The sequence below is a fragment of the Mixophyes fleayi genome, chromosome 11 (assembly GCF_038048845.1).
Source record: "Mixophyes fleayi isolate aMixFle1 chromosome 11, aMixFle1.hap1, whole genome shotgun sequence".
In the NCBI taxonomy this organism is placed as follows: Eukaryota; Metazoa; Chordata; class Amphibia; order Anura; family Limnodynastidae; genus Mixophyes; species Mixophyes fleayi.
In genome coordinates this window covers 111,760-132,086 of record NC_134412.1, presented here as the reverse complement: position 1 = coordinate 132,086, position 20,327 = coordinate 111,760, and the positions used below count along the sequence as shown (strand labels likewise).

General features: G+C 41.9%; 1 protein-coding gene across 5 annotated transcripts in view; it reads left to right on the top strand.

Moving 5' to 3' along the window:
- Window positions 1-20,327, top strand: part of LRRC4B (leucine rich repeat containing 4B) — a 254,988-nt gene that overhangs the window by 221,716 nt on the left and 12,945 nt on the right. For all 5 annotated transcript variants that reach the window (XM_075191086.1, XM_075191088.1, XM_075191085.1 and 2 more), the window contains one exon: window positions 10,802-10,865. The gene's annotated coding sequence lies outside the window, so the exon portion shown is untranslated. The remainder of the gene's footprint in view (window positions 1-10,801; window positions 10,866-20,327) is intronic.

The window sequence follows — 20,327 nt, the reverse complement described above, 5'->3', positions numbered from 1 at the left end:
AAAGCATACAGAAGTGCACCTGATAAGTAAACTGCAGAAAATTTCAAGACTACTAAAGAACTGTAACAATACCATATATCATGTTCTCTACAGGAGGACTAAAACATCATCATCAATTATTGTTATTATCATTATTATAAATGCACAGAGATGTCAGTATCACACTCTAGATAGGTGTCACAAAAGTCTGCATCGTAGTATAGTATACAATACACAGACAGCAGTGGCGCACGCAGGCGGGGTTCCTGAGTCTCCAGAAACCCCCCCCCCCCCCCCCCCCCCCCCCCGGTGCTAACTTAGTGACCACCATAGAGGCACTGTCCTATACAGCAGCCACGGCGCTGTCAAAGAAGTGTCCGCGGCGGTGCTGTATTGTATACAGCACCGCCGCGGATGCTTCTTTGACAGCGCCGCGGCTGCTGTATAGGACAGCGCTGCCGAAACGCAGCAGCTCTCTCTCGTGTTTTTTTTGGGGGGTTTTTTGGGGGTTTTTTTGGGTCGGGGGGGGAATTCCCCCCCCCCCCCGACAATCCTGCGTGTGCCCCTGGACAGCAACAATCCACATTACATAATACATTATTAACTAAACATAATTATACAAGGACCAGACATCTACTAAATAACAGATTACAGACAGATAATTTGGTAATGCAGATCAAGTTATTTACGGGGCAGTGAATGAGAGTGATGGTAATGTCCAACGTGAAGTATGCCTGGGCTCAAGAAACAGGGCTAGGAAAGCAGGCCTAGAGGTGATAGCAAAGGCAATGGAGTTCAGAGGAGGACTAATAGAGTTTTATAAAGAAAGGGCAGGCTTGAGGGCTTTGGAGGGTAGGGGCTAATCTAATTATTCCATAGGTGAGCAGCAGTCTGCGCAAAGACCTGGAGATGGAGTAGGGAAAAGATAATCAGTGTGGTTGTGAGGCAGTGGTCATTGGCAGAGTGGAGGAGTCAGGAAAAAGTGTGGGTAGAAATGAGGTTGGAGATAACAGAGGGGGTGGAACGGATGGGGGATTTGTAGGTGAGGCTGCAGAGTTGTTGTTACATTTTGTAGGCCTTGGGAAGCCAGTGAAGCACTGGCAGAATGGGACACCAGAGGTAGACTGGCTGGAAAGAAATAAAAGAAAAGTTGGACAGTGCTATTGAGGAGAGACTAAAGAGGGGCAAGGTGGGAGTCGGCTAGGCCAGAGATGAGGAGCTTAAAGTAACCAAGGTGAGACTCTACAAGAGAGTGAGTAAGAGCTTTGGTCGGATCTTGGATCTGACTGTTTGGTCATGTGTTTACAAATTAAATTTGGTGCCAAATTGCAGTTATATGAGATCCGCTACTCAATACTAGAACTAGTGCAGAAGGAATTGTATGTAATATTGTTTCCCCAAAACACTGCAGGACATTGTCATCTTGTTTACCAGTCCTTTGAAGGCCAGTGACCACTGGCCCTCTGCTTATGGCATGCTCAGAGTGACAACAGGCACAATCCTCTGACCATTAGTCAGATCAATCCAGGCTACAGAGAGCTAATGGGGTGATGCAAGGTGTTTTACTGGTGCTTCTTTTGGATTAAAGAACACTGGAGCATGGGTAACACTATGTGCTCTCTTTATTCATCCATTACAGAACTACAACATCCTACATGGAATCACACCCTATTTCCCAGCCACCCTCTGGTCCTTTGGCCATCAGTAAAGAATCAGGCGTATTTAACTAGTAAGGGAATGTCAGCAAATTCTATGCCTATATGAATTTTGCAATAACATCACACCAGCCATGGTTCCCAAGGTGGTGTGGCTTCAGCATGGCCATCCTTAGATAACTCATCTACCCTGGATTGGTGCTGGTTTATCAGAGGGGCTGCCCCTGAGCCTCCCCAGTCCTCAGATAAGAGCGGACAATAAGATCAGCCAAAAGGCATCGTCAGCTTTGTTTACATGGTGCCACAGAGTCCGCAGCACCGCACAATCAGCAAAAAATAAAGAGAAAAAATATAGATAAGTAAGGACCAAGAGAAACAATAGAATCAGTAAAAATCAATACAAGAGACTGAAGAGAAAGCAAGTACACAAGAAGATGCAACTAGAACAAAGGAAACATTAGGAAGTGGATGAGGAAATAGGAGGTAGAGCGGGCCAAACTTGTGACAGTTAACATTAAAAGGATTAGGGTAGTAAATTAAGGCGATAGAGGTGAAGTGAAATGGGCAGGTGGAGCATGAGGAGGGAATTGTCTGAGGATGTGGGTAACAAGTGGGAAAAGGTGAGTTTTGAGGGAGCATTAACCCCAAGGCATCCCGAGCCATGCTCTGTTTAGCCATATGTAGTCTTTTAGGGGGATTCTGAATATTGGACTAACTACAACTTCCATTGGTGGAAAAGGAGGCTGGATTATCCCCTGCCAACATATGAGTCAGAAACTGTATAAAAGGAGCACTGTTTGACCATGTAGGCCCGAGTCATTAAAGCACGTATACTGAGCACATCATGCAAATGTTGCCAATAGCACATAAAGGAACGGATCTCAAGATACGTGTGGTTTTGATTATGGGTGTACTCTGCTGTACAAGACCAGACACTGCAGGATGAGTACAATTCATATGTGGAATATGAAATCTCAAATGAATGCACAGAAAAAAAAATATTACTCAATAAATGTTACCTGTCAGTAATATAATCATTTATAATTAGAAATGGAAATTTTATTAAAAGAAATATGTATAATTTTTTTTTTGCTTTTGAAACACATTTCTTAGACTGTCCTTAATACCTACTATACATAAAATACATTTTTACAGTTGCTTCTGATAGTAGACACATGTACACGATACTCACTCAGGACTTAAACTAGACCCTTAGCTGGTGCGAGAGATACGGCAGAAAAACAAGGAACTTTCACACACACAGAGCTTCATTCCAACGTGGCGCAATTGGGATAAAGAAAGGGGACGGTGGCAAGCCAAACCCAGCCAGCCACAGGACATGGACAGGGTGGCATAGGAGGTCCATCTTGTCACAGGTGGGAACTGCAATGATTGTTTGCATTTAGAAGCAGTGTTTATGTTATCTATCTCCATCTAGCTACTAACAGCCTTCAGTGTAAGCTGTGATATGGTAGATTATTACAGGCAGCACTATTTGTGTCATTAATGATTTTTCATTTTGTTTCTACTTCACTATGGAAATTCTAGAAGATTTGAGTCAATAACCCTTTTAAGAAAATGCATGGTTTACCTGTCTGCCCAATAGAATGACTGATGAGTGGGGCTTGGGAAACGCGATGCTACTTGACGACCCTCCCACACACCTCTCTGCTACTAGACAAGATTTTTAAATTGAATCCTATTGAAAGGACCCCCTATGGGGAACATGCTTGTATCTAGGGAGACTGCCATGGAAACTGAGAACTCTCAGCTTCCTCTATAATGTCGCATGAATTTCAGCTGTAAAGCTCGAGTTACATCAATACGTGTTACACCATGTACCTAGAGTGCTACATCAGTATATTATAGCATCAATTTAAATCTGCTGATTCACAATTTCACTGACAATTGATGCTCTTACAACCTTAAACAAAACAGAATTTTTATATAGGCTTTTAAAGCCACATATTCATCTGGGGGAATTTCCTGCTGATTCTACAGGGAATTTCAGAAATATTTTAAAAGCCAAATTCAATGTTACAGCTTTAACATATGAAAGAAAGCAAAATATATACAAAATCAAAGTTATTTCAGATTGCCTATAATAAAGATCAGTCACCATTGTCTTATATGACAATTGTATTTTCTTAATAATATTATGAAACTATGGGGCAGCCATTTTGTTTGGCCGCTGACCCCTTGAACTGAGCAATAAAATTAATCTATTGTATATGCTGGAAAATCACATCTCCAGCACCTTATAGTGGTTATATTTGTAAAAACATAACTTCTTCAAGGCTCTCCGTTGCTCCCACTTTTAGCTAAATATTAGGGGCATTGTAATGCTTTGATGACATGCTGAGATTCACCAGCTCAGCAGCAGAATAACCCTGGAAACTGTGCAGAAAGTCCGGCTCATAACACCATCCTGCAAATATACTAATTATAACCCAAGCTGTGACATAAATGCAATGATAATAATTTATAATAAATAAATACATTGATTTACTTTTTAAAGGAGTTAATGTAATTTGTGAATCTAATGGCCATTTAAATGTCACCCTGCAGCTTTTACTAATTAAATTGCATTATATTTTACCATTCTTTTAAGATTTATAAAGGTGCTAAAGCAAAGGGAAAATACTATATTGTTACGTTCAAATCTGGTTAATCTTCTCGCACCTTTTCCCTCCAAGTCCCACCTTTCATACACAGACAGGCTAAGTGGCAAAGTCTGCGTCTATGTGTGCCTACTTTCTGGCCATGCGCAGAGTCATTTTGGGCAAGGTATGCTGAGTAGCTGGATGGCAAATTCTAGCCTGGGGAGCAAAACTCTGCTCAGCCTATTAGGAACATATTAAAGGGAAAAAAATTGCATGTAGCCCAGTGACCCAATGCCAAGGTGGCCCACTATGGGACCGGCCCAGGGCGCAAATGCCCCCCATCTCAACCAGCCCCCTAACCCCCCAGTCTGTAATCATAACAGGTTATTTCTTATTTAAAGTCTCACCAGTGTATTAAGTGTTCATGTAAACTCTGCAAATCAGACAGCAGCAATATACAATGATGCATAGCAACCAGAGTGTCTGTAGACAAGGATTTTATTTCTTGTAAGTATTCTGTGTTATTTTATTTGGTTTTGCTGCCAAACATTACCTTTAGTGTGAACCACCATAATATACCATCCAGTATGAATACACATGAGCACACTCCAGCAGGCCGGTAGGGGGCAAAGTTGCACCTCCAGCAAAAAGCGTTTGCTTGGCTATTGCATTGACAGAGGGTTAGAGACAAACTTGGACTTTCCTGTTGGTACACGGCCGCAATTGTCTGATCAGTGCTCCACCATGCTTGATTGGGCCCACAGTGCTCAGGGGAGGGTTACACTACACTTGCCCAAACAGCTGCAAGAACTGTTATAGAAGGTAGGGGGCGAATTATGTCTACTCCAGTGGTTCTCAATTTTTTTCAGTTTGCGGCACCCTTAGAGTCTCCATCATTTTTTCAAGGCACCCCTCCAAAATAATTACAGAGCAGTCCCGTTTTTTAAGTATTTGAGTCAAAATAACATAATAAGTATTTGGGCAAGGACATAAATACTTAGTAAGTTGTTTGCAAAAATAATATACATAAATCCCAGGGAAATTAATATTTATATATTTTTTTTTTCAATTATATTTCTGTCAAAGAATAATTTACAGCTAATACTAAGAGGAATAAGATCAAACAACATAAAAAAACATGTCCAAAAATCATCACACTGTGCCCATTCACCTTTGCCCCACACACACTGTCTGCCCCTCTTCATTCTTTTGCCCCTCCATTGCTGTTTCCTTTCACCTTCTTCTCCGTTTCTTTACTTACCATACTTGGCCTTCTTTCTTCTATTTCTTCTGTCTTCTTTCTTCTTCCCAATGCGGCGGTGCCCGGGACCCAGCATCCTCCTCTCTCCTGCCGCTCCTCACTGAATATGTCAGGCGTGATGTCATCACATCATCCAGTGGGAAGTGAGGAGGATGCTGGGTCCCGGGCGCTGCCAGAATGGTAAGTTGTTTTATGGGCTTTGGTTTTTTTTGGCCCCTGGCCGCGGCACCCCTGTGACAGCGCTGCGGTTCCCCTGGGGGCCGCGGCGCACACTTTGGGAACTGCTGGTCTATTCTGATGTTCTGCTGTTTGTTGGAAGGACCTGTGCGCACTTGGGGGGAGTTCATGAGTCCATTCCCCCACTCCAGCCTGGAAATGGGAGAATGGACTGATTGACAGGCTGGTCCCTCTGTGGGACCCTACTCAAAATAAAATGTTAAGCTTTTAGGTTTTCTTGGTTTTCTTAATAGTGTATGCTGCTAAATGTTAATGGCTTAGTCAATATCCTAAAGCAGTGCTCCACAACCAGTGTGCCACGGCACACCAATGTGCCACGAGATGTTGCTAAGTGTGCCGTGGCGCAATGCCTCCAACAGGAGTAAAAGCACAAGATTTATGGAGGTATGTGCGCCATACTATGGTAACTGGAAGACCTTGCCTTAAGGACATCATTTCACCATGTTTTCTTTGTAAAATATTTTAGTTAAATAAAGAGTTCATTATTATTATTATTATTATTATTACGATTATGTTATGGGGGTGACACTTATGAATGTATTCCGGACGTGTAACGTTCCCGCAAGTGGTAATTCCTGCTTTTTTTTGTATATTTTTGCTTTTGGTGTGCCGCAGAATTCTGGGAAGGGCTTAGGTCTGCCAAAGTTGAGAAAAGGTTGCAGAGCACTGTCCTAAAGCACATTTCTTGCACAGATGCCTGTTATGTTTCTATTACAAGAGTTTAGGACAGGGATGTATTTCTAATAGAGATGAGATGTTCGGAGAAATCCAACAGATCCGAGATTTGGGATTCCGTGTGAAACCGAGTCATGACTTGGTTTAGCACGCCAATTTCGGATCTCAAAATGAGGCAACACGTAATTTCGAGGAAAAAATTGATGCAAAACCTGTGAGAGCTTCTATCTTCTATATATAGCCCTCTCTCATTTTCTCATGTGCCATTTTAGACAGCATGTAGGGAGGTAGTTAGCTGCAGTGCTCTGCTCTGAAAATAGCATTTAAAGATAAACTACAGTGTACAACTTTAGGGTGAAATAGGGACAGAGAAAACAATAGAATAGTTGTGATTATTGTAAAGCAGTTCTGTAGGGATCAGTCGCTAGAATAGTTTGCTGATCAATTGGTTTTAATTTCAATCTATCAGAGAGCATATATATATAGTAATAGTATATAGACTGAGTTAGATATCATTCTTCTCCTGACCAGAGTCCTTTTCGCCAAATGGACATCATTATTGTTATGGATCACAGATAAGCTATTGTTACTGATATGGACAGAGATTTTGATGCCTTTTTTTTAATTATATATTAATGCTTACTTGTATTTTGTACTGGCAGTTATTTGGTTTGTTATTTTACGCTTGACTCTAAGATAGTTGGGGTACACATATACCCTCACGGTGCATTGCCTTATGTATGTGTCCTTAAAAACGTATTATACTTCCTTCATACCCTTTGTTTTCATGTCTGCATTTATTTTGTCTACCTTGTATGTCCCTATTTTATGTATGTACTGTTTTCCATACAGTACGACACTGCGGAGCACTGTGGCGCCTTACAAATCTACGATAATACTAATAATACTACATTATCTTCAGCACCTCTGTTTTTTTAGAGATAGAGTGCTGAGGGTTAGTGTCATGGGACATAGTACAGTATGGGTTAGGGAGTGCTGAGGGTTAGTGTCATGGGACATAGTACAGTATGGGTTAGGGTTAGGGAGTGGTGAGGATTAGTGTCATGGGACATAGTACAGTATGGGTTAGGGAGTGCTGAGGGTTAGTGTCATGGGACATAGTACAGTATGGGTTAGGGTTAGGGAGTGGTGAGGATTAGTGTCATGGGACATAGTACAGTATGGGTTAGGGAGTGCTGAGGATTAGTGTCATGGGACATAGTACAGTATGGGTTAGGGTTAGGGAGTGCTGAGGATTAGTGTCATGGGACATAGTACAGTATGGGTTAGGGTTAGGGAGTGGTGAGGATTAGTGTCATGGGACATAGTACAGTATGGGTTAGGGTTAGGGAGGGCTGAGGATTAGTGTCATGGGACATAGTACAGTATGGGTTAGGGTTAGGGAGTGCTGAGGATTAGTGTCATGGGACGTAGTACAGTATGGGTTAGGGAGTGCTGAGGATTAGTGTCATGGGACATAGTACAGTATGGGTTAGGGTTAGGGAGTGCTGAGGATTAGTGTCATGGGACATAGTACAGTATGGGTTAGGATTAGGGAGTGGTGAGGATTAGTGTCATGGGACATAGTACAGTATGGGTTAGGGTTAGGGAGGGCTGAGGATTAGTGTCATGGGACATAGTACAGTATGGGTTAGGATTAGGGAGTGGTGAGGATTAGTGTCATGGGACATAGTACAGTATGGGTTAGGGTTAGGGAGGGCTGAGGATTAGTGTCATGGGACATAGTACAGTATGGGTTAGGGTTAGGGAGTGCTGAGGATTAGTGTCATGGGACATAGTACAGTATGGGTTAGGGTTAGGGAGTGCTGAGGATTAGTGTCATGGGACGTAGTACAGTATGGGTTAGGGTTAGGGAGTGCTGAGGGTTAGTGTCATGGGACATAGTACAGTATGGGTTAGGGTTAGGGAGTGCTGAGGATTAGTGTCATGGGACATAGTACAGTATGGGTTAGGGTTAGGGAGTGCTGAGGATTAGTGTCATGGGACATAGTGCAGTATGGGTTAGGGTTAGGGAGTGCTGAGGATTAGTGTCATGGGACATAGTACAGTATGGGTTAGGGTTAGGGAGTGTTGAGGATTAGTGTCATGGGACGTAGTACAGTATGGGTTAGGGTTAGGGAGTGCTGAGGATTAGTGTCATGGGACGTAGTACAGTATGGGTTAGGGTTAGGGAGTGCTGAGGATTAGTGTCATGGGACGTAGTACAGTATGGGTTAGGGTTAGGGAGTGCTGAGGATTAGTGTCATGGGACGTAGTACAGTATGGGTTAGGGTTAGGGAGTGCTGAGGATTAGTGTCATGGGACATAGTACAGTATGGGTTAGGGTTAGGAAGTGCTGAGGATTAGTGTCATGGGACGTAGTACAGTATGGGTTAGGGAGTGCTGAGGATTAGTGTCATGGGACATAGTACAGTATGGGTTAGGGTTAGGGAGGGCTGAGGATTAGTGTCATGGGACGTAGTACAGTATGGGTTAGGATTAGGGAGTGGTGAGGATTAGTGTCATGGGACATAGTACAGTATGGGTTAGGGTTAGGGAGTGCTGAGGATTAGTGTCATGGGACGTAGTACAGTATGGGTTAGGGTTAGGGAGTGCTGAGGATCAGTGTCATGGGACATAGTACAGTATGGGTTAGGGTTAGGGAGGGCTGAGGATTAGTGTCATGGGACGTAGTACAGTATGGGTTAGGGTTAGGGAGTGCTGAGGATTAGTGTCATGGGACGTAGTACAGTATGGGTTAGGGTTAGGGAGTGCTGAGGATTAGTGTCATGGGACGTAGTACAGTATGGGTTAGGGTTAGGGAGTGCTGAGGATTAGTGTCATGGGACATAGTACAGTATGGGTTAGGGTTAGGGAGTGCTGAGGATTAGTGTCATGGGACATAGTACAGTATGGGTTAGGGTTAGGGAGTGCTGAGGATTATTGTCATGGGACATAGTACAGTATGGGTTAGGGTTAGGGAGTGCTGAGGATTAGTGTCATGGGACGTAGTACAGTATGGGTTAGGGTTAGGGAGTGCTGAGGATTAGTGTCATGGGACGTAGTACAGTATGGGTTAGGGTTAGGGAGTGCTGAGGATTAGTGTCATGGGACATAGTACAGTATGGGTTAGGGTTAGGGAGTGCTGAGGGTTAGTGTCATGGGACATAGTACAGTATGGGTTAGGGAGTGCTGAGGATTAGTGTCATGGGACGTAGTACAGTATGGGTTAGGGAGTGCTGAGGATTAGTGTCATGGGACACAGTACAGTATGGGTTAGGGAGTGCTGAGGATTAGTGTCATGGGACATAGTACAGTATGGGTTAGGGTTAGGGAATGCTGAGGGTTAGTGTCATGGGACATAGTACAGTATGGGTTAGGGAGTGCTGAGGGTTAGTGTCATGGGACATAGTACAGTATGGGTTAGGGTTAGGGAGTGCTGAGGGTTAGTGTCATGGGACATAGTACAGTATGGGTTAGGGTTAGGGAGTGCTGAGGATTAGTGTCATGGGACATAGTACAGTATGGGTTAGGGAGTGCTGAGGATTAGTGTCATGGGACACAGTACAGTATGGGTTAGGGAGTGCTGAGGATTAGTGTCATGGGACATAGTACAGTATGGGTTAGGGTTAGGGAGTGCTGAGGGTTAGTGTCATGGGACATAGTACAGTATGGGTTAGGGTTAGGGAGTGCTGAGGATTAGTGTCATGGGACACAGTACAGTATGGGTTAGGGAGTGCTGAGGATTAGTGTCATGGGACGTAGTACAGTATGGGTTAGGGTTAGGGAGTGCTGAGGATTAGTGTCATGGGACATAGTACAGTATGGGTTAGGGTTAGGGAGTGCTGAGGGTTAGTGTCATGGGACATAGTACAGTATGGGTTAGGGTTAGGGAGTGCTGAGGATTAGTGTCATGGGACATAGTACAGTATGGGTTAGGGTTAGGGAGTGCTGAGGATTAGTGTCATGGGACATAGTACAGTATGGGTTAGGGTTAGGGAGTGCTGAGGATTAGTGTCATGGGACATAGTACAGTATGGGTTAGGGGTAGGGAGGGCTGAGGATTAGTGTCATGGGACATAGTACAGTATGGGTTAGGAATTGCTGAGGATTAGTGTCATGGGACATAGTACAGTATGGGTTAGGGAGGGCTGAGGATTAGTGTCATGGGACATAGTACAGTATGGGTTAGGGTTAGAGAGTACTGAGGATTAGTGTCATGGGACATAGTACAGCATAGGTGCACATTAGCAGTGTATTTCAGTCACTTCACATTTATACATCACCCTTAGAATGTACATGGAATATACTATATGAATAGTTGTGTTTCCAATGTCTGCTTCTTGCATGTCCAACAAAATAATTTCACTCGCTTTCTTATTGTTTTTCAGGGGAGATATCTGGCTGATTACCTTTATGGAGAAAGACCTTTTGCCCATTGTTGAGTTCCGCAGGGTAAGAATAATCTAGAATAAGTATAAAATGGCTTAATAAGTTTGCCACATCACTCCTTCATTTATTTTCAGAAAGAGCATAGATTGTACTTTGTCCCCTTTTATATAAGAATCAGTAATGGCGCCCCTTCTATATAAGAATAATTAATGGTGCCCTCTTCTATATAAGAATAGGTAATGATGCCCTCTTCTATATAAGAATAGGTAATAATGCCCTCTTCTATATAAGAATAGGTAATTGTGCCCTCTTCTATATAAGAATAGGTAATGATGCCCTCTTCTATATAAGAATAGGTAATAATGCCCTCTTCTATATAAGAATAGGTAATTGTGCCCTACTCTATTTTGGAATAAATAATTGTGCCCCTTTTGTATAGGAAGAAACAATTGTGTCCCCTTCTATATGATAATAAGTAATTGTGATGTCACGATGACATTGCTCTGAGAACTTACAGTCTAGAAGTAATAAGCAGTAACGAGGATACAGAAATAAGGATTGAATTCTTTGGAGGAATGAGTTTGGGATTAATAATTATATATATATGTTAACTTCTAGAGATGGCTTACATACAGTAGTTAAAAAGGAGTAAAATAAAGTTGTTATATATTTTGGAAGGAGCGGTATTAAATTATCTTCAAGTTATGATGGGAAACTCCAGAATACCAACACTCTCTCCACTCTAAAATGACCCTTTAACACAGTGATGAAATTCATGCTAGTATCTATGACTTGCCTGTAAATATCTTCAGAAGTCCTATTTATGTTTTATATAAAATTAGGAATATAACTAATATCTAACAGGAACCCATCGGTCGGCATAGAAACTGGAGAAAGGAATGTAAGCTGATATTGAGAGTTGAGTATAAAGACAATGGTGGAGAAAAAGGGTATATAGAGGACATGATCACATCATAAAACCTCTATAATACATTTCACACACTGTTTACATTTCAAACAAGAAAAAAATCAATGCGTTTCAGCTGGGATTACAAGTATTCATTATACCTACCTTTTCTGGAGCTAAGTGTGACTTAATAAACTGGAATTTTAAGACTGAAACGTCTAATAAATATAAATGTTATGTACTGATAAGTTCTCTAATATGTTGGGTTGATAAAATATATATATATTTTGATTGGAAAATAAAAAAAAGTGTATCCTCTGATAAAATGAGACAATAGAAGCTGTTTAGCTTCCTGATTAATTTTCAAAGTACAAAATGCATATCCTCTAAGGACATTGGGACAATAAATCGGGGATACAGAGCACAAAAATACAGACTCCACATATGCAGAATGTTCAAACATGAAGGGATTAACATCAACCGTTTATCACCAGGCTCCTTCTGAAATTTAGGGGATAGAATCATGGGGCTTATATAGAGTTGTCCGCATTTGTGTCTTCAACTTATGTAGGAAAAGAAGCACGCAAGGAAAAGTGCGTTTACATGCATATGTTCTCTTGGCTGTAATAAAACAGAATGTTAGGCGTACAATACTTACACCCCTTAATAGCGTAGAGATAGCACAGAGAGACAGCTTGACAGTGTTAGTAACAAATGCATTACCCTATTTGTATACAATATAATAATGTAATATAGTGTCATATATGCAAGAGAAAATAGTGACCGTTATTAAATGTGATAGTTGCAATTTCAATATAAAACATAATTACATGCATACACAAAATACAAATACAAAGTAAATGAAATGAAATACAAATAATTTGTTGTTTTCCCATATAAGAATCACATGGAAATCGTCTTTCCTGCTGTAGTCAAAATCATCATCAAGTATATTTTCCTGAGCTCTCCAGCACCCGCATGAGACACTCATCCTGACAGAAGTATCTGCATCTAATTGAGTCACAAATCGGTGAACAAGCCCTTACTGTATTTGGCCTACACTGGCCTGACCCTTTATTCCCACATTCCACCTCTAAAGTGATAAGGAATCAGAAGTCTAAGATGCACAAAAATTTAGATATGGACAGTGGTCGAAGTGGTGGTATGAAAAATGTTATGGGAATATAAGTGAATGGAATATGATAGTGTTACAACGAAGGCAGTGGGAGAAGCGGTGGTATGGCATACCACCGTATACCCCCCACTTTGACCACTGTATATGGACGTATGTGTATTTTTTGCCATATTACGGGGGGAGGGGGCGAGTCTTAAATGTGGTGGTCCGATCAGCCCAGTGTGTTTCCAAAAAATATTTATTGTATAGAAAAGAAAAATGTAAAAGTACCTACAAAATAAATTGGTCATGCTTGGCTAGTACGAGCATACGGCTTCAATAAGAACGCACTGAGCTACTAAGTCAGTACAGGTCAGTTTATACCCAGAGTACAAAGGGAGTGACATCATGATCAAATAAGTACAATAAGCTACACTGGCCACTCACTATACAATAGGTCACAGGTGCAGACATAAGCAATAACCCGTAATTCTATTGGTAAAGCTTCTTCATTTCTTCTCCTGAGTCACAGTTGAGATAAAAATCTTCTTGCTAGTGATCTTTACTGTCCATGTGTGTTCATGTCCTCGGATGACCGCCACTCAATGTGTACAGACAGGTTCTTATTGAAAGCATATGCATAACAAACAAACAGTACCTATGAACCATGAAAGATTGCAAATAAAACAGCATTTCATACTGCAATCCCACGTAATAATACAAATACATGATAAAATAATACAATGATCCAATTAATGTAATAACGATAAGATTGAGATTGAGACATGAGATATAGGTTAAAGCCGGACTCGGCTTGTAAAGGTAGTGTTGACCCTAACTCCTAACCCTAACCTAAACTTCTAACCCTAAACCTATACTTACATTAGATTAATGGCAGCCAGGTCCGTCCATCGCCGCTTTAAGAGGAGTCGCGTTTTCATGTGACGCCATTTTCCACAATTGGCAAGACATCGGGTCGTTACATGAAGTCATCTGGATCATGGTAAGTCTTTTTTTTTCGGGTCGGGGTAGTAGTTCTTCGGAATGCTCATGTCGTCGTAGTCCATGTTGGGATAGTCAGTATCGTTAATAGGTACTGCACCCGAAAAAGGGGTGCATGTTGGCAGTGTTAAGAAGGAGGGGGTGACTAAACTACATGAGGGACTGAATATATGGAGTAAGCTGTGGGCAGAGTTGATGATGACACCCAGGCAGTGGGCATGGGAACAGGGGAGAGCATGATGTTGTTCACTATGAGGGAGATTAGGGAAGGGATAGCAACACTAGGAGGGGGATGATGAGCTCTGTATTGGACATTTTGAGCTATTGTTAGTGTTGGTACATCCAGGTGGGATGGCAGAGAAGCAGTCAAACACATAGGATAAGAGAGAATTTGTGAAGCTAGGGGAGGAGAGGTAGAGTGTCATCTGCTTAGAGGTGGTAGTGGATGCCAAATGAGCATATGAGTTCACAGAGAATAGAGGTGTAAAGAGAGAAAAGCAGAGGCTGAGAACAGAGCCTTGAATGGCCTCAAATGATAGTGGAAGCAGCTGTTTTCATTCTGTCTGCTGCAGTGTTGTTTTCAGCCTGGGTGTCATCACTTGAACTCCTCTCATCTGCAGCTCAATCTGACACCTGCCCTGATTGGCTACTCCTTCTTTTAATACCTGTCAGTTTCATTAAACCTTTGCCGGTTATAGCATTCAGTTCCTGACTGTTGACCTGCTTCTCTGTAGTTTGCTGATTCCTGGATTGATTTTCTGTGTATGACTTTGGCTCGTTTCCTGGACTGTATTTTATTGCTGGTGGCCCAGACCTTTTGCTTGTGACTTGGATATTCTTGCTTTCTGCCAGCCCTGACCCTTGCCTGAACCTTACGTCGCTGCCTGCTTCTGTCCTCGGACCCTGACTTGTTCCTGGCCACAATTATCTCCTGTCATCACCTCCTATACTACTCTGCAGTAATATTCATAAGCTTGCACTGTGCTGAGTTTAAGTCCTGGGGGCATCTGAGTACCTGTGAGCGCTATGAGCTCTACAGGAAAGGCGACTGCTATAGGTGAAGACCTCTGCACCCGCTCTGCAAACTTATGATAATCAGCCGTTAGCCATAACATTCAGCCGTTAGCCCTAACATTATAACCAGCCTAATATTTGGGAATTACTCCCATGGATCCTGCCGGCTCAATATCAAATTGTTCAAGACATTTCTACCAGACTGTCTGTTCATGAACAAGCCTCCAAGACTACCTTGTCACAGGAAGCTGAGGTTCAAGAACCCAAGCTTCATCTTCTAAACAGATTTTCTGGCAACAGAAGGGATTTCCAAAACTTTAGGGAAAGTTGCAAATTGTATTTCAAACTACGTCCTCGGTCTTCCAGTTCTGAACAGCAGTGAGTGGGTATTTTTATCTCACTGTTGCAAGGAGATTTTCTGTAGATTCCTTTTTTCAAGCCTTGGGCCTCCTGTATAACTATCCTAATAAAGTTACTTCTGCAGAGTCTAAACTTAGATCTTTGAAACAGGGACATCGTTCTGCAGAAAAATACTATACGGAATTCCGCAGATGGGCCTCAGATACTGATTGGAATGACCAAGCTCTCTATAGTCAGTTTCGTTTGTGTCTCTCTGAACTAATAAAGGACATATTGGTGCAATATCCAACTCCTGATTTTCTGGAGTCCTTCATGTGTTTGGCAATTCGCATTGATCGGCGAATAAATGAAAGCAAACTGGAAAAGGAATCTCATCCGCAGAACTTTTTCTCTATCTCTAACTCAGCTATGAAGACAGAGGATAAAAGGAAAGTTCATCGAGAGCTTTACCTTTTACAGAACAAAAACTCCCTCCAGTTACCTGCACAGATTTTCCTGGCCTCTGAGAGTGTTGATGTCCAAGCTTTCATGGACAGTGGAGCAGCTGGAAATTTTCTAGATATATCTCTGGCACAGAAGTTTTCTGTTCCTACCCAACCACTAGAAGTTCCAGTACCTGTTTGCGGTTGGATGGGCACCTACTTTTGAGTGGAAGCGTGCTAGACAGTACCAGTTCTGTTACCCCTCTTATTTTCGCCCTTATAATAAAGCCCTTGGCTGGCAGGATTCGGGGTGATCAGAAGATAGCAGGATACCTGTGGACTCTTCTACTCACAAAATTGCGCTCTAGACATTGTCTTGATGACTGTTGCAAATCTGACTGCCTCCCCCTTTTTTTCTGCCTCCCTTTTCCCCCTCTTGGCTCAGCTGGACCTCTACTGCCACTTTTCAGGCTATAAGGTCAACACAGACAAGACAGAGGTTCTGGATTTTTATGTCTCCACAAGTGAAAATTCGCTGCTTGACCGTTCTTTCCCATTCAACTGGTGCCTCCAAAAAAATGTATTTCTTGTGGTCTAAACATCACCACCAGCTTTTTCATGCTAATTTTCTATGCATTTAGAAGTAAAATTAGATCTAACCATCTGGTTGCAACTTTACATCTCTTGGATAGGCCGCATTAACGCTGTTAAGATTAATATCCTCCCCAGACTACATTACCTCTTCCAGACACTTCTCATCCGTGTGTCCCCTTATGCCTTTAAGTTCCTGCACTTACAGGTTTTTTATATTCATATGGTCAGGTAAGCACCCCAGGGTCCGCTTTAAGGCCCTGCAGAGATCCTCGCAGGGAGGGGGATTGGGAATTCCTGATTTTCATTGCTATTACCTCTCCGCCCAACTCGCCCAATGTGCTCTGTGATGTAGCTCGGAATCCTCTAAAGTCTCGGTAGGCAATGAGGCTGAAGGGCTGGGACTGTTCTTACCGTCTACTCTTCTCTGGCTCTCATAGGCTCGGCGTCCAAAACGCTCCCTGCTTCATCCAGGCATTTCACACTCTTTGGCGGTCTGAGACACATCCTCTCCCTAATGATACAACTATCTGGAATTTTCACCGGGTCGCTCCATTAAGATGTTTCAGCCATGGCGCATGCGGGGAGTCTGCTATCTATATAACCTCACTTCCTCTATAATTTTCCCTCAAATCTCTGACATTAAATCCCAACTACACATCTCCTCTAAATACTTCTACCAATACATACAGCTTTGACATTTTTGTTAGCATTGTTAAAGCTCGCCTCTCCTCCCGTTATCTTATTACCTTTGAAAATCTCTGCCTGCGCCATTCCTCTACATAAGGTCTTATTTCTACACTATACTACAAACTTGCTTTGCATAATTTAGATCTTAGAGACCCCCACGAACTGACCTGGGAACATGACCTCAGTGAAACTCTACTGAATGAAGAATGATCAGAGATACACGAGAATGCTGCCTCCAGTTCTAGCTGTGTTAAAATGAAAAAGAATGACTACAAGGTGTTGAATCATCATCATCATGGTCATTATCACCAATTATTTATATAGCGATACTAATTCTGCAGGGCTGTACAGAGAACTCACTCACATCAGTCCCTGCCCCATTGGGGCTTACAGTCTAAATTCCCTAACACACACACACACATACAGACTAGGGTCAATTTGTTAGCAGCCAATTAACCTACCAGTATGTATTTGGAGTGTGGGAGGAAACCGGAGCACCTGGAGGAAACCCATGCAACCACAAGGATCACATACAAACTCCTCACAGATAAAGCCATGGTCGGGAATTGAACTCATGACCCCAGTGCTGTGAGGCAGAAGTGCTAACCACTTAGCCACGTGCTATGTGCCCTTTCGGCTCCACAGGATGCTCCCTGACACTTCTGTCTGCTGTTCACAGGGGTGTTCCCACGAAGGGACCTTCCTCCACATATGGTGGATGTGATGATACCTGGTTTAATGTAACCCTCTGTGCCGCCCAGCTGGCCTTCCCAGTACATATCCAAGGTTCAAAATCACCCAGGCAAATATCCAAAATATAATAAATAGGTTTATTTAACAAAAACTCCAAACAGCAATAAACATATTTAAATAATACCCTGCAACAAATAACCGTACAGTCTGGCACAGACAACATACCGGGTATAATGAAAACACCTGACGAGTTTCCTAGCCACTCTCAGGGGGTGTAGTCTATCCAAACTTCTCCTGGCTACCAGCAAGGCAGCAGTCCTGAATCACTGTCACTCCTCTTTTGGCAGACACACAGCTCCCCAAGACCTAGAGAGAGTAGATCAGGACAAAGGCAGTACTCCAAGGGCCAATTGTCCATTTCCTCTCAGGGCACAGACCAAGGCCTCAAAGCCAGCCTGACTTTAGCTATCACTGCGTAGTGAATGCAAATTTGCTGTTCTCTGGAGCTCATTTTAAAAGGCAGAAATGACCTTTTCAGGAGTTTCATGACTTGCCTGATTGACGCTTTTCTTTGTTTATTTTTTCACAGATAGTAGATGATATGCTCTTGATACAATTGGGGACAAGTATTGTTCTATGGCTACACAGCAGAGTTTGGTTAAACAGGAGAGATCACAATATAGACAAATTACATTTAAATACACAATGCAGTCCTGTAATTAAACATAGAGCTCTATCTGTGGATTTTTTTCCTATCGTAACACATTAAACCTCCTGGTGTGATGTACATTCATACAGGACTGGTGGAAAAACAATGGACTAGTCTGCAAGATAAGAAAACCATGCTGCCAGACATTTTAACTACTTACAAATGGAATCTATTCAAATTTAAATATGATTGATAAATATGGGGAACCAGAGGGCTAGAATAAATATATGTTTTTATAGTCCACAGTTTGTGAGAAACGAGGGGCAGACTGATTTGAGGTGATATTAATACCTCGTTTCACCACAGTGGACCTGTCCCAAAGTGACACGTTTCTGGGCCGATGATAACCAACTGAATCATTTGGTACTTCAGGTCAACCTGCTTTTGGAACCTACATTTTTTCTCCTATCTTTGGAAGCAAAACAATACAAATGTGACAGCGTGAATAAGAGGCATCCAAGGGGTCATATGATACAAGGGATATCCATTAAGAATTCTCAATTGGACATATAATCCACATCGATTGCAAAAAAACAAATTGAAAATAACATAAAACCAAATGTTTAATATACAAAGTAAAACCTAATACATATAGTCACCAATATCAATTATTATAAAATCATATATAATGAGTATTGACTCAGTATCAATTACTATGATTGAACCTTGTGTAGTGAACACAAAGTGACACGTTTCTGGGCCGATGATAACCAACTGAATCATTTGGTACTTCAGGTCAACCTGCTTTTGGAACCTACATTTCTTCTCCTATCTTTGGTAGAACCCTTTGGCAACTCTCCACCAGAACAAGTTGACTAGACATATTCTTTCGGCAGCCACCTGCCAAATTGCCGAACTGCAGTCTCCCCATCCCTTCAGACCATAATTAATAGAGTCTGGCAAGTACAACAAATGGAATATATGACCAGCATTCTAACACTTCATTCAAATCTTTCACCAAGGTTTGGAACCCAAATTAGCATATCTTACTGAAATGTATGCATTTTGTCTACTATGCAGAGTTGCACGTATCTTAAGATTATGTAGTTTAAGGGAACGTATTTTACGCCAACACTTTTGGTTTAAATTATGTCTGACTCTACATAAGGCCTCTAGTCTTTACTTCCAGAAGACTCCTTCCCACAAGTGTTGGTGCACTTCTACTTTGTGGGGAAGTGGAAAAATATGAAAAAGTGCAAAGAATATATATCACATCAAAGTCCAACCTCCTACCAATTTAGTCCCGCCCATTTCATTAAATGAAACTTTACTGTTTTCTCTAAAATAGGGTTAGGCTTCTAGTAAGTTGTAGTACCTAGCATGATGATTTTAATAAGGTATATTCTTTTAGTCTACTCTTTAATTTGCAGGTACTTCCCACATTAACACACATTTTCCACAGCTCCTATAGCCATGGTGCCCATTAGTGGGCCATGATAGAAGCTTGCATATATCCATCCCCCATATAACAATTAAGACCTTTGGTATTTTGTCTTTGTCAAAGCTTGCAAATACCCAGTATTGGCCTAACCTTATGTAGAATTTGCTGTAAAGGAACAAAAGTAGGAGCAGAGTTATACCACAATGGAAAACAGTTTTCTGCAATACATCATCAGTGAACTGCTCTATTGCTTTACATATTCTCTTATGACTTTTCACCTTATGACATAAAGCCATGTTTAATAATAGGTGACCAAATCATACAAATTTCACGTTAAACATAAAAACATAACAGATACAGATGATGTAGGTGCAGACAAGAGACAGAGGGTCGAGAGCGCAACCTAGACTGAAGGGGCAAAGCATAGGGGCTAATGGAGTCTCTTGAGATGGAGTAGGGGATTCTATAAACTGGAGAAGCAATAGAGAAGTCTTGGAGGTGGGAGCGAGTGGATGTTATCAGAGGGGAGAATAGGTGTAGGTCATTGAATGGAGAGGTCGGACCAGAGTGTATCTTGTGGTGATGTCATAGATGTATGATGGGGAGGCACTGGTGAGAGTACATTACTTTGACTAATAAAAA